The following is a 21,001-nucleotide window of genomic DNA, read 5'->3' as shown; positions in this document are numbered from 1 at the left end:
TATCTGGAATTTGAAAGACAGATCCACACATGTCAGTAATCCTGTATCATGGAAGCACACCCTCTGCAGTATTATCTAAAGCAGTTTTGGTATTTGTTCTATAAATCCTGATTGAAACGCTTCAAGTCAATGGTAGAGAAATGGAGATATAGACCTGTTCTGTCTTAAAGTTGGGCTTCTTGATAAAATGTGATGTGAGTTGGTGGAACCTGGCGGTGAGTATTGGCTCATTGGTCTCAGGTGTTTTTGTGGGCTGTTCAGTGTATGTGCCTAATAACTTCACTCATGTTGAGTGAAGGGAGAGCCAACTCCAAACAATATAGGCTCATTGCTCTGGAAAAGTCAAAGAAGAAAGAAAGCAATCACAAATTCACAGGATTCCATGGCTACGTAAGCTGTCCGCGTGCTCTCACGAAACGCAAAAAGTCCAGCTTTTGGCTCGTTGGTCTAGGGGTATGATTCTCGCTTAGGGTGCGAGAGGTCCCGGGTTCAAATCCCGGGCGAGCCCTCCTCCCTTAAGAAACCTATACGGAAAGCTTGATGGTTAACTTTGGGTACCTTCCTTCATCTCAAAAGCGTCTCTCTTTGCTCTCCCAAATTGTTAATTAAGAGTGCTGATAACAATTGCAAAAATGTCCTGTCTTACTATATTGTTTGGAGCTGTAGCAGTTGGCTCTCCTTTCACTCAACATGAGTGAAGTTATTGAGGACATAGACTGAACATCCCCAAAATTAAAGCCACTGACAGTTAAGTGAAAAACTATTCTTTTCTTTTACAATGCAATTTTTAGCCAGACAAACCGTTATCCCAGCTTTTACTTGGAGTTTACGTTGACCCTCCACAAGTTTACACTCACAGCTGGGATTTGTAGTGTTACAGATTGATTTACACATACTTTTGGCAACTAATCTCCACTTTAGAATAAGAGAACTTTGAAATAAAAAAAAATGGAAGCAACACTGACATTGAGTGAGCTGAACTGAAAGTTGTAGGATGTTTCTATTCGATGATCGAACGTACCTTCCGAGGGTATCTTTTTGCTATCTGTGGCCCGCGGCAGTCGTATGAAGTCTAAAGTTGCAAATCTTGGCTCGTTGGTCTAGGGGTATGATTCTCACTTCGGGTGCGGGAGGTCCCGGGTTCAAATCCCGGACGAGCCCTTCCCTGGTTTACTGGCCTTGTGTCTTCCCTTTGCTGTGAAATCAGAGAAGAATTGAATCAATGACTATAACTTTGAATGCATTTGGAATCAAAACCCCAAATATGGCAATACAGCTCAAACCTCCACCACTCATTCCGAAGTTGCTTCAAGACCTTCTTAAATTAATTTCTTATCTGGAATTTGAAAGACAGATCCACACATGTCAGTAATCCTGTATCATGGAAGCACACCCTCTGCAGTATTATCTAAAGCAGTTTTGGTATTTGTACTATAAATCCAGATTGAAACGCTTCAAGTCAATGGTAGAGAAATGGAGATATAGACCTGTTCTGTCTTAAAGTTGGGCTTCTTGATAAAATGTGATGTGAGTTGGTGGAACCTGGCGGTGAGTATTGGCTCATTGGTCTCAGGTGTTTTTGTGGGCTGTTCAGTGTATGTGCCTAATAACTTCACTCATGTTGAGTGAAGGGAGAGCCAACTCCAAACAATATAGGCTCATTGCTCAGGAAAAGTCAAAGAAGAAAGAAAGCAATCACAAATTCACAGGATTCCATGGCTACGTCAGCTGTCCGCGTGCTCTCACGAAACGCAAAAAGTCCACTTTTTGGCTCGTTGGTCTAGGGGTATGATTCTCGCTTAGGGTGCGAGAGGTCCCGGGTTCAAATCCCGGGCGAGCCCTCCTCCCTTAAGAAACCTATACGGAAAGCTTGATGGTTAACTTTGGGTACCTTCCTTCATCTCAAAAGCGTCTCTCTTTGCTCTCCCAAATTGTTAATTAAGAGTGCTGATAACAATTGCAAAAATGTCCTGTCTTACTATATTGTTTGGAGCTGTAGCAGTTGGCTCTCCTTTCACTCAACATGAGTGAAGTTATTGAGGACATAGACTGAACATCCCCAAAATTAAAGCCACTGACAGTTAAGTGAACAACTCTACTTTTCTTTTACAATGCAATTTTTAGCTAGACAAACCGTTATCCCAGCTTTTACTTGGAGTTTACGTTGACCCTCCACAAGTTTACACTCACAGCTGGGATTTGTAGTGTTACAGATTGATTTACACATACTTTTGGCAACTAATCTCCACTTTAGAATAAGAGAACTTTGAAATAAAAAAAAATGGAAGCAACACTGACATTGAGTGAGCTGAACTGAAAGTTGTAGGATGTTTCTATTCGATGATCGAACGTACCTTCCGAGGGTATCTTTTTGCTATCTGCAGCACTCGTATGAAGTCTAAAGTTGCAAATCTTGGCTCGTTGGTCTAGGGGTATGATTCTCGCTTCGGGTGCGGGAGGTCCCGGGTTCAAATCCCGGACGAGCCCTTCCCTGGTTTACTGGCCTTGTGTCTTCCCTTTGCTGTGAAATCAGAGAAGAATTGAATCAATGACTATAACATTCAATGCATTTGGAATCAAAACCTCAAATATGGCAATACAGCTCAAACCTCCACCACTCATTCCGAAGTTGCTTCAAGACCTTCTTAAATTAATTTCTTATCTGGAATTTGAAAGACAGATCCACACATGTCAGGAATCCTGTATCATGGAAGCACACCCTCTGCAGTATTATCTAAAGCAGTTTTGGTATTTGTACTATAAATCCAGATTGAAACGCTTCAAGTCAATGGTAGAGAAATGGAGATATAGACCTGTTCTGTCTTAAAGTTGGGCTTCTTGATAAAATGTGATGTGAATTGGTGGAACCTGGCGGTGAGTATTGGCTCATTGGTCTCAGGTGTTTTTGTGGGCTGTTCAGTGTATGTGCCTAATAACTTCACTCATGTTGAGTGAAGGGAGAGCCAACTCCAAACAATATAGGCTCATTGCTCTGGAAAAGTCAAAGAAGAAAGAAAGCAATCACAAATTCACAGGATTCCATGGCTACGTCAGCTGTCCGCGTGCTCTCACGAAACGCAAAAAGTCCACTTTTTGGCTCGTTGGTCTAGGGGTATGATTCTCGCTTAGGGTGCGAGAGGTCCCGGGTTCAAATCCCGGGCGAGCCCTCCTCCCTTAAGAAACCTATACGGAAAGCTTGATGGTTAACTTTGGGTACCTTCCTTCATCTCAAAAGCGTCTCTCTTTGCTCTCCCAAATTGTTAATTAAGAGTGCTGATAACAATTGCAAAAATGTCCTGTCTTACTATATTGTTTGGAGCTGTAGCAGTTGGCTCTCCTTTCACTCAACATGAGTGAAGTTATTGAGGACATAGACTGAACATCCCCAAAATTAAAGCCACTGACAGTTAAGTGAACAACTCTACTTTTCTTTTACAATTCAATTTTTAGCTAGACAAACCGTTATCCCAGCTTTTACTTGGAGTTTACGTTGACCCTCCACAAGTTTACACTCACAGCTGGGATTTGTAGTGTTACAGATTGATTTACACATACTTTTGGCAACTAATCTCCACTTTAGAATAAGAGAACTTTGAAATAAAAAAAAATGGAAGCAACACTGACATTGAGTGAGCTGAACTGAAAGTTGTAGGATGTTTCTATTCGATGATCGAACGTACCTTCCGAGGGTATCTTTTTGCTATCTGTGGCCCGCGGCACTCGTATGAAGTCTAAAGTTGCAAATCTTGGCTCGTTGGTCTAGGGGTATGATTCTCGCTTCGGGTGCGGGAGGTCCCGGGTTCAAATCCCAGACGAGCCCTTCCCTGGTTTACTGGCCTTGTGTCTTCCCTTTGCTGTGAAATCAGAGAAGAATTGAATCAATGACTATAACATTCAATGCATTTGGAATCAAAACCCCAAATATGGCAATACAGCTCAAACCTCCACCACTCATTCCGAAGTTGCTTCAAGACCTTCTTAAATTAATTTCTTATCTGGAATTTGAAAGACAGATCCACACATGTCAGTAATCCTGTATCATGGAAGCACACCCTCTGCAGTATTATCTAAAGCAGTTTTGGTATTTGTACTATAAATCCAGATTGAAACGCTTCAAGTCAATGGTAGAGAAATGGAGATATAGACCTGTTCTGTCTTAAAGTTGGGCTTCTTGATAAAATGTGATGTGAGTTGGTGGAACCTGGCGGTGAGTATTGGCTCATTGGTCTCAGGTGTTTTTGTGGGCTGTTCAGTGTATGTGCCTAATAACTTCACTCATGTTGAGTGAAGGGAGAGCCAACTCCAAACAATATAGGCTCATTGCTCTGGAAAAGTCAAAGAAGAAAGAAAGCAATCACAAATTCCCAGGATTCCATGGCTACGTCAGCTGTCCGCGTGCTCTCACGAAACGCAAAAAGTCCACTTTTTGGCTCGTTTGTCTAGGGGTATGATTCTCGCTTAGGGTGCGAGAGGTCCGGGGTTCAAATCCCGGGCGAGCCCTCCTCCCTTAAGAAACCTATACGGAAAGCTTGATGGTTAACTTTGGGTACCTTCCTTCATCTCAAAAGCGTCTCTCTTTGCTCTCCCAAATTGTTAATTAAGAGTGCTGATAACAATTGCAAAAATGTCCTGTCTTACTATATTGTTTGGAGCTGTAGCAGTTGGCTCTCCTTTCACTCAACATGAGTGAAGTTATTGAGGACATAGACTGAACATCCCCAAAATTAAAGCCACTGACAGTTAAGTGAACAACTCTACTTTTCTTTTACAATGCAATCTTTAGCTAGACAAACCGTTATCCCAGCTTTTACTTGGAGTTTACGTTGACCCTCCACAAGTTTACACTCACAGCTGGGATTTGTAGTGTTACAGATTGATTTACACATACTTTTGGCAACTAATCTCCACTTTAGAATAAGAGAACTTTGAAATAAAAAAAAATGGAAGCAACACTGACATTGAGTGAGCTGAACTGAAAGTTGTAGGATGTTTCTATTCGATGATCGAACGTACCTTCCGAGGGTATCTTTTTGCTATCTGTGGCCCGCGGCACTCGTATGAAGTCTAAAGTTGCAAATCTTGGCTCGTTGGTCTAGGGGTATGATTCTCGCTTCGGGTGCGGGAGGTCCCGGGTTCAAATCCCAGACGAGCCCTTCCCTGGTTTACTGGCCTTGTGTCTTCCCTTTGCTGTGAAATCAGAGAAGAATTGAATCAATGACTATAACATTCAATGCATTTGGAATCAAAACCCCAAATATGGCAATACAGCTCAAACCTCCACCACTCATTCCGAAGTTGCTTCAAGACCTTCTTAAATTAATTTCTTATCTGGAATTTGAAAGACAGATCCACACATGTCAGTAATCCTGTATCATGGAAGCACACCCTCTGCAGTATTATCTAAAGCAGTTTTGGTATTTGTACTATAAATCCAGATTGAAACGCTTCAAGTCAATGGTAGAGAAATGGAGATATAGACCTGTTCTGTCTTAAAGTTGGGCTTCTTGATAAAATGTGATGTGAGTTGGTGGAACCTGGCGGTGAGTATTGGCTCATTGGTCTCAGGTGTTTTTGTGGGCTGTTCAGTGTATGTGCCTAATAACTTCACTCATGTTGAGTGAAGGGAGAGCCAACTCCAAACAATATAGGCTCATTGCTCTGGAAAAGTCAAAGAAGAAAGAAAGCAATCACAAATTCCCAGGATTCCATGGCTACGTCAGCTGTCCGCGTGCTCTCACGAAACGCAAAAAGTCCACCTTTTGGCTCGTTGGTCTAGGGGTATGATTCTCGCTTAGGGTGCGAGAGGTCCCGGGTTCAAATCCCGGGCGAGCCCTTCTCCTTTAAGAAACCTATACGGAAAGCTTGATGGTTAACTTTGGGTACCTTCCTTCTTCTCAAATGCGTCTCTCTTTGCTCTCCCAAATTGTTAATTAAGAGTGCTGATAACAATTGCAAAAATGTCCTGTCTTACTATATTGTTTGGAGCTGTAGCAGTTGGCTCTCCTTTCACTCAACATGAGTGAAGTTATTGAGGACATAGACTGAACATCCCCAACATTAAAGCCACTGACAGTTAAGTGAACAACTCTTCTTTTCTTTTACAATGCAATTTTTAGCTAGACAAACCGTTATCCCAGCTTTTACTTGGAGTTTACGTTGACCCTCCACAAGTTTACACTCACAGTTGGGATTTGTAGTGTTACAGATTGATTTACACATACTTTTGGCAACTAATCTCCACTTTAGAATAAGAGAACTTTGAAATAAAAAAAAATGGAAGCAACACTGACATTGAGTGAGCTGAACTGAAAGTTGTAGGATGTTTCTATTCGATGATCGAACGTACCTTCCGAGGGTATCTTTTTGCTATCTGTGGCCCGCGGCACTCGTATGAAGTCTAATGTTGAAAATCTTGGCTCGTTGGTCTAGGGGTATGATTCTCGCTTCGGGTGCGGGAGGTCCCGGGTTCAAATCCCGGACGAACCCTTCCCTGGTTTACTGGCCTTGTGTCTTTCCTTTGCTGTGAAATCAGAGAAGAATTGAATCAATGACTATAACATTGAATGCATTTGGAATCAAAACCCCAAATATGGCAATACAGCTCAAACCTCCACCACTCATTCCGATGTTGCTTCAAGACCTTCTTAAATTAATTTCTTATCTGGAATTTGAAAGACAGATCCACACATGTCAGTAATCCTGTATCATGGAAGCACACCCTCTGCAATATTATCTAAAGCAGTTTTGGTATTTGTACTATAAATCCAGATTGAAACGCTTCAAGTCAATGGTAGAGAAATGGAGATATAGACCTGTTCTGTCTTAAAGTTGGGCTTCTTGATAAAATGTGATGTGAGTTGGTGGAACCTGGCGGTGAGTATTGGCTCATTGGTCTCAGGTGTTTTTGTGGGCTGTTCAGTGTATGTGCCTAATAACTTCACTCATGTTGAGTGAAGGGAGAGCCAACTCCAAACAATATAGGCTCATTGCTCTGGAAAAGTCAAAGAAGAAAGAAAGCAATCACAAATTCACAGGATTCCATGGCTACGTCAGCTGTCCGCGTGCTCTCACGAAACGCAAAAAGTCCACTTTTTGGCTCGTTGGTCTAGGGGTATGATTCTTGCTTAGGGTGCGAGAGGTCCCGGGTTCAAATCCCGGGCGAGCCCTCCTCCCTTAAGAAACCTATACGGAAAGCTTGATGGTTAACTTTGGGTACCTTCCTTCATCTCAAAAGCGTCTCTCTTTGCTCTCCCAAATTGTTAATTAAGAGTGCTGATAACAATTGCAAAAATGTCCTGTCTTACTATATTGTTTGGAGCTGTAGCAGTTGGCTCTCCTTTCACTCAACATGAGTGAAGTTATTGAGGACATAGACTGAACATCCCCAAAATTAAAGCCACTGACAGTTAAGTGAACAACTCTACTTTTCTTTTACAATGCAATTTTTAGCTAGACAAACCGTTATCCCAGCTTTTACTTGGAGTTTACGTTGACCCTCCACAAGTTTACACTCACAGCTGGGATTTGTAGTGTTACAGATTGATTTACACATACTTTTGGCAACTAATCTCCACTTTAGAATAAGAGAACTTTGAAATAAAAAAAAATGGAAGCAACACTGACATTGAGTGAGCTGAACTGAAAGTTGTAGGATGTTTCTATTCGATGATCGAACGTACCTTCCGAGGGTATCTTTTTGCTATCTGTGGCCCGCGGCACTCGTATGAAGTCTAAAGTTGCAAATCTTGGCTCGTTGGTCTAGGGGTATGATTCTCGCTTCGGGTGCGGGAGGTCCCGGGTTCAAATCCCAGACGAGCCCTTCCCTGGTTTACTGGCCTTGTGTCTTCCCTTTGCTGTGAAATCAGAGAAGAATTGAATCAATGACTATAACATTCAATGCATTTGGAATCAAAACCCCAAATATGGCAATACAGCTCAAACCTCCACCACTCATTCCGAAGTTGCTTCAAGACCTTCTTAAATTAATTTCTTATCTGGAATTTGAAAGACAGATCCACACATGTCAGTAATCCTGTATCATGGAAGCACACCCTCTGCAGTATTATCTAAAGCATTTTCGGTATTTGTACTATAAATCCAGATTGAAACGCTTCAAGTCAATGGTAGAGAAATGGAGATATAGACCTGTTCTGTCTTAAAGTTGGGCTTCTTGATAAAATGTGATGTGAGTTGGTGGAACCTGGCGGTGAGTATTGGCTCATTGGTCTCAGGAGTTTTTGTGGGCTGTTCAGTGTATGTGCCTAATAACTTCACTCATGTTGAGTGAAGGGAGAGCCAACTCCAAACAATATAGGCTCATTACTCTGGAAAAGTCAAAGAAGAAAGAAAGCAATCACAAATTCCCAGGATTCCATGGCTACGTCAGCTGTCCGCGTGCTCTCACGAAACGCAAAAAGTCCACCTTTTGGCTCGTTGGTCTAGGGGTATGATTCTCGCTTAGGGTGCGAGAGGTCCCGGGTTCAAATCCCGGACGAGCCCTTTCCTGGTTTACTGGCCTTGTGTCTTTCCTTTGCTGTGAAATCAGAGAAGGATTGAATCAATGACTATAACATTCAATGCATTTGGAATCAAAACCTCAAATATGGCAATACAGCTCAAACCTCCACCACTCATTCCGAAGTTGCTTCAAGACCTTCTTAAATTAATTTCTTATCTGGAATTTGAAAGACAGATCCACACATGTCAGTAATCCTGTATCATGGAAGCACACCCTCTGCAGTATTATCTAAAGCAGTTTTGGTATTTGTACTATAAATCCAGATTGAAACGCTTCAAGTCAATGGTAGAGAAATGGAGATATAGACCTGTTCTGTCTTAAAGTTGGGCTTCTTGATAAAATGTGATGTGAGTTGGTGGAACCTGGCGGTGAGTATTGGCTCATTGGTCTCAGGTGTTTTTGTGGGCTGTTCAGTGTATGTGCCTAATAACTTCACTCATGTTGAGTGAAGGGAGAGCCAACTCCAAACAATATAGGCTCATTGCTCAGGAAAAGTCAAAGAAGAAAGAAAGCAATCACAAATTCACAGGATTCCATGGCTACGTCAGCTGTCCGCTTGCTCTCACGAAACGCAAAAAGTCCACTTTTTGGCTCGTTGGTCTAGGGGTATGATTCTCGCTTAGGGTGCGAGAGGTCCCGGGTTCAAATCCCGGGCGAGCCCTCCTCCCTTAAGAAACCTATACGGAAAGCTTGATGGTTAACTTTGGGTACCTTCCTTCATCTCAAAAGCGTCTCTCTTTGCTCTCCCAAATTGTTAATTAAGAGTGCTGATAACAATTGCAAAAATGTCCTGTCTTACTCTATTGTTTGGAGCTGTAGCAGTTGGCTCTCCTTTCACTCAACATGAGTGAAGTTATTGAGGACATAGACTGAACATCCCCAAAATTAAAGCCACTGACAGTTAAGTGAACAACTCTACTTTTCTTTTACAATGCAATTTTTAGCTAGACAAACCGTTATCCCAGCTTTTACTTGGAGTTTACGTTGACCCTCCACAAGTTTACACTCACAGCTGGGATTTGTAGTGTTACAGATTGATTTACACATACTTTTGGCAACTAATCTCCACTTTAGAATAAGAGAACTTTGAAATAAAAAAAAATGGAAGCAACACTGACATTGAGTGAGCTGAACTGAAAGTTGTAGGATGTTTCTATTCGATGATCGAACGTACCTTCCGAGGGTATCTTTTTGCTATCTGTGGCCCGCGGCACTCGTATGAAGTCTAAAGTTGCAAATCTTGGCTCGTTGGTCTAGGGGTATGATTCTCGCTTCGGGTTTGGGAGGTCCCGGGTTCAAATCCCGGACGAGCCCTTCCGGGTTTACTGGCCTTGTGTCTTCCCTTTGCTGTGAAATCAGAGAAGAATTGAATCAATGACTATAACATTGAATGCATTTGGAATCAAAACCCCAAATATGGCAATACAGCTCAAACCTCCACCACTCATTCCGAAGTTGCTTCAAGACCTTCTTAAATTAATTTCTTATCTGGAATTTGAAAGACAGATCCACACATGTCAGTAATCCTGTATCATGGAAGCACACCCTCTGCAGTATTATCTAAAGCAGTTTTGGTATTTGTACTATAAATCCAGATTGAAACGCTACAAGTCAATGGTAGAGAAATGGAGATATAGACCTGTTCTGTCTTAAAGTTGGGCTTCTTGATAAAATGTGATGTGAGTTGGTGGAACCTGGCGGTGAGTATTGGCTCATTGGTCTCAGGAGTTTTTGTGGGCTGTTCAGTGTATGTGCCTAATAACTTCACTCATGTTGAGTGAAGGGAGAGCCAACTCCAAACAATATAGGCTCATTACTCTGGAAAAGTCAAAGAAGAAAGAAAGCAATCACAAATTCCCAGGATTCCATGGCTACGTCAGCTGTCCGCGTGCTCTCACGAAACGCAAAAAGTCCACCTTTTGGCTCGTTGGTCTAGGGGTATGATTCTCGCTTAGGGTGCGAGAGGTCCCGGGTTCAAATCCCGGACGAGCCCTTTCCTGGTTTACTGGCCTTGTGTCTTTCCTTTGCTGTGAAATCAGAGAAGGATTGAATCAATGACTATAACATTCAATGCATTTGGAATCAAAACCTCAAATATGGCAATACAGCTCAAACCTCCACCACTCATTCCGAAGTTGCTTCAAGACCTTCTTAAATTAATTTCTTATCTGGAATTTGAAAGACAGATCCACACATGTCAGTAATCCTGTATCATGGAAGCACACCCTCTGCAGTATTATCTAAAGCAGTTTTGGTATTTGTACTATAAATCCAGATTGAAACGCTTCAAGTCAATGGTAGAGAAATGGAGATATAGACCTGTTCTGTCTTAAAGTTGGGCTTCTTGATAAAATGTGATGTGAGTTGGTGGAACCTGGCGGTGAGTATTGGCTCATTGGTCTCAGGAGTTTTTGTGGGCTGTTCACGGTATGTGCCTAATAACTTCACTCATGTTGAGTGAAGGGAGAGCCAACTCCAAACAATATAGGCTCATTACTCTGGAAAAGTCAAAGAAGAAAGAAAGCAATCACAAATTCCCAGGATTCCATGGCTACGTCAGCTGTCCGCGCGCTCTCACGAAACGCAAAAAGGCCACCTTTTGGCTCGTTGGTCTAGGGGTATGATTCTCGCTTTGGGTGCGAGAGGTCCCGGGTTCAAATCCCAGACTAACCCTTTCCTGGTTTACTGGCCTTGTATCTTTCCTTTGCTCCCCCTTGAGCTGTCACCTTACCGTGGTGGGGGGGTTTGCGTGCCCCAATGAGTCTGGGAGCTATGTTGTCTGGGGCTTTAAGCCCCTGGTAGGGTCACCCATGGCAAACAGATCCTAGATGAGGGACCAGACAAAGAACAGCTCACAAGACCCCTATGATGAGTGATACTTTTGGACGCCGTGTTCCCTTGCCCGGACGCGGGTCACCGGGGCCTCCCCCTGGAGCCAGGCCCAGGGGTGGGGCCCGCCGGCGAGCGCCTGGTGGCCGGGTCTGTGCCCGTGGGGCTCGGTCGGGCACAGCCCGAAGAAACGACACGGGTCCCCCTTCCTACGGGCTCACCATCCGTGGGAGGGGCCATGGGGGTCGGGTGCAATGTGAGCTGGGCGGCAGCCGAAGGCAGGGACCTTGGCGGTCTGATCCTCGGCTACTGAAGCTGGCTCTTGGGACGTGGAACGTCACCTCTCTGCTGGGGAAGGAGCCTGAGCTGGTGCGCGAGGCTGAGCGGTTCCGGCTAGATATAGTCGGACTCACCTCGACGCATGGCTTGGGCTCCGGAACCAGCCTCCTCGAGAGGGGTTGGACTCTCTTCCACTCTGGAGTTGCCCGCGGTGAGAGGCGTAAAGCAGGTGTAGGCATACTTATTGCCCCCCGGCTGTGCGCCTGTACATTGGGGTTCACCCCGGTAGACGAGAGGGTAGCCTCCCTCCGCCTTAGGGTGGGGGGACGGGTCCTGACTGTTGTTTGTGCTTATGCACCGAACGGCAGTTCAGAGTACCCACCCTTTTTGGAGTCCCTGGAGGAGGCACTAGAGAGTGCTCCTCCGGGAGACTCCCTCGTCCTGCTGGGGGACTTCAATGCTCACGTGGGCAATGACAGTGAGACCTGGAGGGGCGTGATTGGGAGGAACGGCCCCCCCGATCTGAATCAGAGTGGTGTTTTGTTGTTGGACTTCTGTGCTCGTCACGGATTGTCCATAACGAACACCATGTTCAGGCATAAGGGTGTCCATATGTGCACTTGGCACCAGGACACCCTAGGCCGCAGCTCGATGATCGACTTTGTAGTCGTATCATCGGACTTGCGGCCGTATGTCCTGGACACTCGGGTGAAGAGAGGGGCGGAGCTGTCAACTGATCACCACCTGGTGGTGAGTTGGCTCCGCTGGTGGGGGAGGAAGCCGGTCAGACCTGGCAGGCCCAAACGTATTGTGAGGGTCTGCTGGGAACGGCTGGCGGAATCCCCTGTAAGGAGGAGTTTCAACTCCCACCTCCGGCAGAGCTTCAACCATGTCCCGGGGGAGGTGGGGGACATTGAGCCCGAATGGGCCATGTTCCGTGCCTCCATTGTTGAGGCGGCCGACCGGAGCTGTGGCCGCAAGGTGGTCGGTGCCTGTCGTGGCGGCAATCCCCGAACCCGCTGGTGGACCCCAGTGGTGAGGGAGGCCGTCAAGCTGAAGAAGGAGTCCTATCGGGCCTTTTTGGCCAGTGGGACTCTGGAAGCAGCTGATGGGTACCGACAGGCCAAGCGGAACGCAGCCTCGGCGGTTGCTGAGGCAAAAACTCGGGCTTGGGAGGAGTTCGGGGAGGCCATGGAGAACGATTTCCGGATGGCCTCGAGGAGATTCTGGTCCACCATCCGGCGGCTCAGGGGGGGGAAGCGGTGCACCGTCAAGACCGTGTATGGTGAGGGCGGGGCTCTGCTGACTTCAACTAGGGACGTCGTGAGTCGGTGGGGGGAGTACTTCGAGGGCCTCCTCAATCCTACCGACACGCCTTCCGATGAGGAAGCAGAGTTGGGGAGCTCGGACGTGGGACCTCCCATTTCTGGGGCTGAGGTTGCCGAGGTGGTCAAAAAACTCCTCGGTGGCAAGGCCCCGGGGGTGGATGAGGTCCGTCCTGAGTTCCTCAAGGCTCTGGATGTTGTGGGGCTGTCTTGGTTGACACGCCTCTGCAGCATCGCGTGGACATCGGGGGCAGTGCCTCTGGACTGGCAGATCGGGGTGGTGGTCCCCCTCTTTAAAAAGGGGGACCGGAGGGTGTGTTCCAACTATAGGGGGATCACACTCCTCAGCCTCCCTGGTAAGGTCTTTTCGGGGGTACTGGAGAGGAGGATCCGCCGGATAGTCGAATCTCGGATTCAGGAGGTGCAGTGTGGTTTTCGTCCTGGCCGTGGAACAGTGGACCAGCTCTTCACCCTCCGCAGGATCCTGGAGGGAGCATGGGAGTTCGCCCAACCTGTCTACATGTGTTTTGTGGACTTGGAGAAGGCGTTCGACCGTGTCCCTCGGGGACTCTTGTGGGGGGTGCTCCGGGAGTATGGAGTGCCGGACTCCTTGATATGGGCTGTTCGGTCCCTGTATGACCGGTGTCAGAGTCTGGTCCGCATTGCCGGCAGTAAGTCGGACATGTTTCCTGTGAGGGTTGGACTCCGTCAGGGCTGCCCTTTGTCACCGATTCTGTTCATAATTTTTATGGACAGAATTTCTAGGCGCAGCCAGGGCGTCGAGAGGGTCCGGTTTGGCGACCTCAGAATCGGGTCTCTGCTTTTTGCGGACGATTTGGTTCTGTTGGCGTCGTCAGGCCGAGACCTTCAGCTCTCACTGGAGCGGTTCGCAGCCGAGTGTGAAGCGGCTGGGATGACCATCAGCACCTCCAAATCTGAGACCATGGTCTTCGGCCGGAAAAGGGTGGAATGCTCTCTCCGGGTCGGGAATGAGATCCTTCCCCAAGTGGAGGAGTTCAAGTATCTCGGGGTCTTGTTCACGAGTGAGGGACGAATGGAACAGGAGATTGACAGACGGATTGGTGCGGCGTCTGCAGTGATGCGGGCTCTGCACCGGCCCGTCGTGGTGAAGAAGGAGCTGAGCCAGAAGGCGAAGCTCTCGATTTACCGGTCAATCTATGTTCCTACCCTCACCTATGGTCACGAGCTGTGGGTAGTGACCGAAAGAACGAGATCGCGAATACAAGCGGCCGAAATGAGTTTCCTCCGCAGGGTGTCTGGGCTCTCCCTTAGAGATAGGGTGAGAAGCTCGGTCATCCGGGAGGGGCTCGGAGTAGAACCGCTGCTCCTCCGCATCGAGAGGAGTCAGATGAGGTGGCTCGGGCATCTGGTGAGAATGCCTCCTGGACGCCTCCCCGGTGAGGTGTTCCGGGCCCGTCCCACTGGGAGGAGACCCCGGGGAAGACCCAGGACACGTTGGAGAGACTATGTCTCTCGGCTGGCCTGGGAACGCCTCGGGGTCCCCCCAGAAGAGCTGGAGGAAGTGGCCGGGGACAGGGACGTCTGGGTCTCTTTGCTCAAGCTGCTGCCCCCGCGACCCGATCCCCGGACCAGCGGAAGATAATGGATGGATGGATGGATGGATCTTTCCTTTGCTGTGAAATCAGAGAAGGATTGAATCAATGACTATAAAATTCAATGCATTTGGAATCAAAACCCCAAATATGGCAATACAGCTCAAACCTCCACCACTCATTCCGAAGTTGCTTCAAGACCTTCTTAAATTAATTTCTTATCTGGAATTTGAAAGACAGATCCACACATGTCAGTAATCCTGTATCATGGAAGCACACCCTCTGCAGTATTATCTAAAGCAGTTTTGGTATTTGTTCTATAAATCCTGATTGAAACGCTTCAAGTCAATGGTAGAGAAATGGAGATATAGACCTGTTCTGTCTTAAAGTTGGGCTTCTTGATAAAATGTGATGTGAGTTGGTGGAACCTGGCGGTGAGTATTGGCTCATTGGTCTCAGGTGTTTTTGTGGGCTGTTCAGTGTATGTGCCTAATAACTTCACTCATGTTGAGTGAAGGGAGAGCCAACTCCAAACAATATAGGCTCATTGCTCTGGAAAAGTCAAAGAAGAAAGAAAGCAATCACAAATTCACAGGATTCCATGGCTACGTAAGCTGTCCGCGTGCTCTCACGAAACGCAAAAAGTCCAGCTTTTGGCTCGTTGGTCTAGGGGTATGATTCTCGCTTAGGGTGCGAGAGGTCCCGGGTTCAAATCCCGGGCGAGCCCTCCTCCCTTAAGAAACCTATACGGAAAGCTTGATGGTTAACTTTGGGTACCTTCCTTCATCTCAAAAGCGTCTCTCTTTGCTCTCCCAAATTGTTAATTAAGAGTGCTGATAACAATTGCAAAAATGTCCTGTCTTACTATATTGTTTGGAGCTGTAGCAGTTGGCTCTCCTTTCACTCAACATGAGTGAAGTTATTGAGGACATAGACTGAACATCCCCAAAATTAAAGCCACTGACAGTTAAGTGAAAAACTATTCTTTTCTTTTACAATGCAATTTTTAGCCAGACAAACCGTTATCCCAGCTTTTACTTGGAGTTTACGTTGACCCTCCACAAGTTTACACTCACAGCTGGGATTTGTAGTGTTACAGATTGATTTACACATACTTTTGGCAACTAATCTCCACTTTAGAATAAGAGAACTTTGAAATAAAAAAAAATGGAAGCAACACTGACATTGAGTGAGCTGAACTGAAAGTTGTAGGATGTTTCTATTCGATGATCGAACGTACCTTCCGAGGGTATCTTTTTGCTATCTGTGGCCCGCGGCACTCGTATGAAGTCTAAAGTTGCAAATCTTGGCTCGTTGGTCTAGGGGTATGATTCTCACTTCGGGTGCGGGAGGTCCCGGGTTCAAATCCCGGACGAGCCCTTCCCTGGTTTACTGGCCTTGTGGCTTCCCTTTGCTGTGAAATCAGAGAAGAATTGAATCAATGACTATAACATTGAATGCATTTGGAATCAAAACCCCAAATATGGCAATACAGCTCAAACCTCCACCACTCATTCCGAAGTTGCTTCAAGACCTTCTTAAATTAATTTCTTATCTGGAATTTGAAAGACAGATCCACACATGTCAGTAATCCTGTATCATGGAAGCACACCCTCTGCAGTATTATCTAAAGCAGTTTTGGTATTTGTACTATAAATCCAGATTGAAACGCTTCAAGTCAATGGTAGAGAAATGGAGATATAGACCTGTTCTGTCTTAAAGTTGGGCTTCTTGATAAAATGTGATGTGAGTTGGTGGAACCTGGCGGTGAGTATTGGCTCATTGGTCTCAGGTGTTTTTGTGGGCTGTTCAGTGTATGTGCCTAATAACTTCACTCATGTTGAGTGAAGGGAGAGCCAACTCCAAACAATATAGGCTCATTGCTCAGGAAAAGTCAAAGAAGAAAGAAAGCAATCACAAATTCACAGGATTCCATGGCTACGTCAGCTGTCCGCGTGCTCTCACGAAACGCAAAAAGTCCACTTTTTGGCTCGTTGGTCTAGGGGTATGATTCTCGCTTAGGGTGCGAGAGGTCCCGGGTTCAAATCCCGGGCGAGCCCTCCTCCCTTAAGAAACCTATACGGAAAGCTTGATGGTTAACTTTGGGTACCTTCCTTCATCTCAAAAGCGTCTCTCTTTGCTCTCCCAAATTGTTAATTAAGAGTGCTGATAACAATTGCAAAAATGTCCTGTCTTACTATATTGTTTGGAGCTGTAGCAGTTGGCTCTCCTTTCACTCAACATGAGTGAAGTTATTGAGGACATAGACTGAACATCCCCAAAATTAAAGCCACTGACAGTTAAGTGAACAACTCTACTTTTCTTTTACAATGCAATTTTTAGCTAGACAAACCGTTATCCCAGCTTTTACTTGGAGTTTACGTTGACCCTCCACAAGTTTACACTCACAGCTGGGATTTGTAGTGTTACAGATTGATTTACACATACTTTTGGCAACTAATCTCCACTTTAGAATAAGAGAACTTTGAAATAAAAAAAAATGGAAGCAACACTGACATTGAGTGAGCTGAACTGAAAGTTGTAGGATGTTTCTATTCGATGATCGAACGTACCTTCCGAGGGTATCTTTTTGCTATCTGTGGCCCGCGGCACTCGTATGAAGTCTAAAGTTGCAAATCTTGGCTCGTTGGTCTAGGGGTATGATTCTCGCTTCGGGTGCGGGAGGTCCGGGGTTCAAATCCCAGACGAGCCCTTCCCTGGTTTACTGGCCTTGTGTCTTCCCTTTGCTGTGAAATCAGAGAAGAATTGAATCAATGACTATAACATTCAATGCATTTGGAATCAAAACCCCAAATATGGCAATACAGCTCAAACCTCCACCACTCATTCCGAAGTTGCTTCAAGACCTTCTTAAATTAATTTCTTATCTGGAATTTGAAAGACAGATCCACACATGTCAGTAATCCTGTATCATTGAAGCACACCCTCTGCAGTATTATCTAAAGCATTTTCGGTATTTGTACTATAAATCCAGATTGAAACGCTTCAAGTCAATGGTAGAGAAATGGAGATATAGACCTGTTCTGTCTTAAAGTTGGGCTTCTTGATAAAATGTGATGTGAGTTGGTGGAACCTGGCGGTGAGTATTGGCTCATTGGTCTCAGGTGTTTTTGTGGGCTGTTCAGTGTATGTGCCTAATAACTTCACTCATGTTGAGTGAAGGGAGAGCCAACTCCAAACAATATAGGCTCATTGCTCAGGAAAAGTCAAAGAAGAAAGAAAGCCATCACAAATTCCCAGGATTCCATGGCTACGTCAGCTGTCCGCGTGCTCTCACGAAACGCAAAAAGTCCACTTTTTGGCTCGTTGGTCTAGGGGTATGATTCTCGCTTCGGGTGCGAGAGGTGCCGGGTTCAAATCCCGGACGAGCCCTTTCTTGGTTTACTGGCCTTGTGTTTTTCCTTTGCTGTCAAATCAGAGAAGGATTAAATCAATGACTATAACATTCAATGCATTTGGAATCAAAACCCCAAATATGGCAATACAGCTCAAACCTCCACCACTCATTCCGAAGTTGCTTCAAGACCTTCTTAAATTAATTTCTTATCTGGAATTTGAAAGACAGATCCACGCATGTCAGTAATCCTGTATCATGGAAGCACACCCTCTGCAGTATTATCTAAAGCAGTTTTGGTATTTGTACTATAAATCCAGATTGAAACGCTTCAAGTCAATGGTAGAGAAATGGAGATATAGACCTGTTCTGTCTTAAAGTTGGGCTTCTTGATAAAATGTGATGTGAGTTGGTGGAACCTGGCGGTGAGTATTGGCTCATTGGTCTCAGGAGTTTTTGTGGGCTGTTCAGGGTATGTGCCTAATAACTTCACTCACGTTGAGTTAAGGGAGAGCCAACTCCAAACAATATAGGCTTATTGCTCTGGAAAAGTCAAAGAAGAAAGAAAGCAATCACAAATTCCCAGGATTCCATGGCTACGTCAGCTGTCCACGTGCTCTCACGAAACGCAAAAAGTCCACTTTTTGGCTCGTTGGTCAAGGGGTATGATTCTCGCTTAGGGTGCGAGAGGTCCCGGGTTCAAATCCCGGGCGAGCCCTCCTCCCTTAAGAAACCTATACGGAAAGCTTGATGGTTAACTTTGGGTACCTTCCTTCATCTCAAAAGCGTCTCTCTTTGCTCTCCCAAATTGTTAATTAAGAGTGCTGATAACAATAGCAAAAATGTCCTGTCTTACTATATTGTTTGGAGCTGTAGCAGTTGGCTCTCCTTTCACTCAACATGAGTGAAGTTATTGAGGACATAGACTGAACATCCCCAAAATTAAAGCCACTGACAGTTAAGTGAAAAACTCTTCTTTTCTTTTACAATGCAATTTTTAGCTAGACAAACCGTTATCCCAGCTTTTACTTGGAGTTTACGTTGACCCTCCACAAGTTTACACTCACAGTTGGGACTTGTAGTGTTACAGATTGATTTACACATACTTTTTGCAACTAATCTCCACTTTAGAATAAGAGAACTTTGAAATAAAAAAAATGGAAGCAACACTGACATTGAGTGAGCTGAACTGAAAGTTGTAGGATGTTTCTATTCGATGATCGAACGTACCTTCCGAGGGTATCTTTTTGCGATCTGTGGCCCGCGGCACTCGTATGAAGTCTAAAGTTGCAAATCTTGGCTCGTTGGTCTAGGGGTATGATTCTCGCTTCGGGTGCGGGAGGTCCCGGGTTCAAATCCCAGACGAGCCCTTCCCTGGTTTACTGGCCTTGTGTCTTCCCTTTGCTGTGAAATCAGAGAAGAATTGAATCAATGACTATAACATTCAATGCATTTGGAATCAAAACCCCAAATATGGCAATACAGCTCAAACCTCCACCACTCATTCCGAAGTTGCTTCAAGACCTTCTTAAATTAATTTCTTATCTGGAATTTGAAAGACAGATCCACACATGTCAGTAATCCTGTATCATGGAAGCACACCCTCTGCAGTATTATCTAAAGCATTTTCGGTATTTGTACTATAAATCCAGATTGAAACGCTTCAAGTCAATGGTAGAGAAATGGAGATATAGACCTGTTCTGTCTTAAAGTTGGGCTTCTTGATAAAATGTGATGTGAGTTGGTGGAACCTGGCGGTGAGTATTGGCTCATTGGTCTCAGGTGTTTTTGTGGGCTGTTCAGTGTATGTGCCTAATAACTTCACTCATGTTGAGTGAAGGGAGAGCCAACTCCAAACAATATAGGCTCATTGCTCAGGAAAAGTCAAAGAAGAAAGAAAGCCATCACAAATTCCCAGGATTCCATGGCTACGTCAGCTGTCCGCGTGCTCTCACGAAACGCAAAAAGTCCACTTTTTGGCTCGTTGGTCTAGGGGTATGATTCTCGCTTAGGGTGCGAGAGGTCCCGGGTTCAAATCCCGGGCGAGCTCTCCTCCCTTAAGAAACGTATACGGAAAGCTTGATGGTTAACTTTGGGTACCTTCCTTCATCTCAAAAGCGTCTCTCTTTGCTCTCCCAAATTGTTAATTAAGAGTGCTGATAACAATTGCAAAAATGTCCTGTCTTACTATATTGTTTGGAGCTGTAGCAGTTGGCTCTCCTTTCACTCAACATGAGTGAAGTTATTGAGGACATAGACTGAACATCCCCAAAATTAAAGCCACTGACAGTTAAGTGAACAACTCTACTTTTCTTTTACAATGCAATTTTTAGCTAGACAAACCGTTATCCCAGCTTTTACTTGGAGTTTACGTTGACCCTCCACAAGTTTACACTCACAGCTGGGATTTGTAGTGTTACAGATTGATTTACACATACTTTTGGCAACTAATCTCCACTTTAGAATAAGAGAACTTTGAAATAAAAAAAAATGGAAGCAACACTGACATTGAGTGAGCTGAACTGAAAGTTGTAGGATGTTTCTATTCGATGATCGAACGTACCTTCCGAGGGTATCTTTTTGCTATCTGTGGCCCGCGGCACTCGTATGAAGTCTAAAGTTGCAAATCTTGGCTCGTTGGTCTAGGGGTATGATTCTCGCTTCGGGTGCGGGAGGTCCCGGGTTCAAATCCCGGACGAGCCCTTCCCTGGTTTACTGGCCTTGTGTCTTCCCTTTGCTGTGAAATCAGAGAAGAATTGAATCAATGACTATAACATTCAATGCATTTGGAATCAAAACCCCAAATATGGCAATACAGCTCAAACCTCCACCACTCATTCTGAAGTTGCTTCAAGACCTTCTTAAATTAATTTCTTATCTGGAATTTGAAAGACAGATCCACACATGTCAGTAATCCTGTATCATGGAAGCACACCCTCTGCAGTATTATCTAAAGCAGTTTTGGTATTTGTACTAAAAATCCAGATTGAAACGCTTCAAGTCAATGGTAGAGAAATGGAGATATAGACCTGTTCTGTCTTAAAGTTGGGCTTCTTGATAAAATGTGATGAGAGTTGGTGGAACCTGGCGGTGAGTATTGGCTCATTGGTCTCAGGAGTTT

General features: G+C 45.1%; 23 non-coding genes across 23 annotated transcripts; all 23 read left to right on the top strand.

Moving 5' to 3' along the window:
- Window positions 1-436: 436 nt before the first annotated feature.
- Window positions 437-508, top strand: trnap-agg (transfer RNA proline (anticodon AGG)). Its single transcript has one exon. It is a non-coding gene; the product is annotated as a tRNA-Pro (tRNA).
- A 581-nt stretch (window positions 509-1,089) lies between these two features.
- Window positions 1,090-1,161, top strand: trnap-cgg (transfer RNA proline (anticodon CGG)). Its single transcript has one exon. It is a non-coding gene; the product is annotated as a tRNA-Pro (tRNA).
- Window positions 1,162-1,769: 608 nt separating this feature from the next.
- trnap-agg (transfer RNA proline (anticodon AGG)) lies at window positions 1,770-1,841 on the top strand. Its single transcript has one exon. It is a non-coding gene; the product is annotated as a tRNA-Pro (tRNA).
- Window positions 1,842-2,415: 574 nt separating this feature from the next.
- On the top strand, window positions 2,416-2,487 carry trnap-cgg (transfer RNA proline (anticodon CGG)). Its single transcript has one exon. It is a non-coding gene; the product is annotated as a tRNA-Pro (tRNA).
- Window positions 2,488-3,095: 608 nt separating this feature from the next.
- Window positions 3,096-3,167, top strand: trnap-agg (transfer RNA proline (anticodon AGG)). Its single transcript has one exon. It is a non-coding gene; the product is annotated as a tRNA-Pro (tRNA).
- Window positions 3,168-3,748: 581 nt separating this feature from the next.
- On the top strand, window positions 3,749-3,820 carry trnap-cgg (transfer RNA proline (anticodon CGG)). Its single transcript has one exon. It is a non-coding gene; the product is annotated as a tRNA-Pro (tRNA).
- Window positions 3,821-5,081: 1,261 nt separating this feature from the next.
- trnap-cgg (transfer RNA proline (anticodon CGG)) lies at window positions 5,082-5,153 on the top strand. Its single transcript has one exon. It is a non-coding gene; the product is annotated as a tRNA-Pro (tRNA).
- Window positions 5,154-5,761: 608 nt separating this feature from the next.
- On the top strand, window positions 5,762-5,833 carry trnap-agg (transfer RNA proline (anticodon AGG)). The gene has a single exon. It is a non-coding gene; the product is annotated as a tRNA-Pro (tRNA).
- Window positions 5,834-6,414: 581 nt separating this feature from the next.
- trnap-cgg (transfer RNA proline (anticodon CGG)) lies at window positions 6,415-6,486 on the top strand. The gene has a single exon. It is a non-coding gene; the product is annotated as a tRNA-Pro (tRNA).
- Window positions 6,487-7,094: 608 nt separating this feature from the next.
- trnap-agg (transfer RNA proline (anticodon AGG)) lies at window positions 7,095-7,166 on the top strand. Its single transcript has one exon. It is a non-coding gene; the product is annotated as a tRNA-Pro (tRNA).
- A 581-nt stretch (window positions 7,167-7,747) lies between these two features.
- Window positions 7,748-7,819, top strand: trnap-cgg (transfer RNA proline (anticodon CGG)). Its single transcript has one exon. It is a non-coding gene; the product is annotated as a tRNA-Pro (tRNA).
- A 608-nt stretch (window positions 7,820-8,427) lies between these two features.
- Window positions 8,428-8,499, top strand: trnap-agg (transfer RNA proline (anticodon AGG)). The gene has a single exon. It is a non-coding gene; the product is annotated as a tRNA-Pro (tRNA).
- A 608-nt stretch (window positions 8,500-9,107) lies between these two features.
- trnap-agg (transfer RNA proline (anticodon AGG)) lies at window positions 9,108-9,179 on the top strand. The gene has a single exon. It is a non-coding gene; the product is annotated as a tRNA-Pro (tRNA).
- A 1,260-nt stretch (window positions 9,180-10,439) lies between these two features.
- trnap-agg (transfer RNA proline (anticodon AGG)) lies at window positions 10,440-10,511 on the top strand. Its single transcript has one exon. It is a non-coding gene; the product is annotated as a tRNA-Pro (tRNA).
- Window positions 10,512-15,180: 4,669 nt separating this feature from the next.
- trnap-agg (transfer RNA proline (anticodon AGG)) lies at window positions 15,181-15,252 on the top strand. The gene has a single exon. It is a non-coding gene; the product is annotated as a tRNA-Pro (tRNA).
- Window positions 15,253-15,833: 581 nt separating this feature from the next.
- trnap-cgg (transfer RNA proline (anticodon CGG)) lies at window positions 15,834-15,905 on the top strand. Its single transcript has one exon. It is a non-coding gene; the product is annotated as a tRNA-Pro (tRNA).
- A 608-nt stretch (window positions 15,906-16,513) lies between these two features.
- trnap-agg (transfer RNA proline (anticodon AGG)) lies at window positions 16,514-16,585 on the top strand. The gene has a single exon. It is a non-coding gene; the product is annotated as a tRNA-Pro (tRNA).
- A 581-nt stretch (window positions 16,586-17,166) lies between these two features.
- trnap-cgg (transfer RNA proline (anticodon CGG)) lies at window positions 17,167-17,238 on the top strand. Its single transcript has one exon. It is a non-coding gene; the product is annotated as a tRNA-Pro (tRNA).
- A 608-nt stretch (window positions 17,239-17,846) lies between these two features.
- Window positions 17,847-17,918, top strand: trnap-cgg (transfer RNA proline (anticodon CGG)). The gene has a single exon. It is a non-coding gene; the product is annotated as a tRNA-Pro (tRNA).
- Window positions 17,919-18,526: 608 nt separating this feature from the next.
- Window positions 18,527-18,598, top strand: trnap-agg (transfer RNA proline (anticodon AGG)). The gene has a single exon. It is a non-coding gene; the product is annotated as a tRNA-Pro (tRNA).
- A 580-nt stretch (window positions 18,599-19,178) lies between these two features.
- trnap-cgg (transfer RNA proline (anticodon CGG)) lies at window positions 19,179-19,250 on the top strand. The gene has a single exon. It is a non-coding gene; the product is annotated as a tRNA-Pro (tRNA).
- Window positions 19,251-19,858: 608 nt separating this feature from the next.
- On the top strand, window positions 19,859-19,930 carry trnap-agg (transfer RNA proline (anticodon AGG)). The gene has a single exon. It is a non-coding gene; the product is annotated as a tRNA-Pro (tRNA).
- Window positions 19,931-20,511: 581 nt separating this feature from the next.
- Window positions 20,512-20,583, top strand: trnap-cgg (transfer RNA proline (anticodon CGG)). Its single transcript has one exon. It is a non-coding gene; the product is annotated as a tRNA-Pro (tRNA).
- The last annotated feature ends 418 nt before the right edge of the window (window positions 20,584-21,001 follow it).

This window comes from Odontesthes bonariensis, chromosome 9 (assembly GCF_027942865.1).
Source record: "Odontesthes bonariensis isolate fOdoBon6 chromosome 9, fOdoBon6.hap1, whole genome shotgun sequence".
Lineage (NCBI taxonomy): Eukaryota > Metazoa > Chordata > Actinopteri > Atheriniformes > Atherinopsidae > Odontesthes > Odontesthes bonariensis.
The sequence above is the reverse complement of the archived record's forward strand: the minus strand, read 5'-3'. Positions and strand labels throughout refer to the sequence as shown.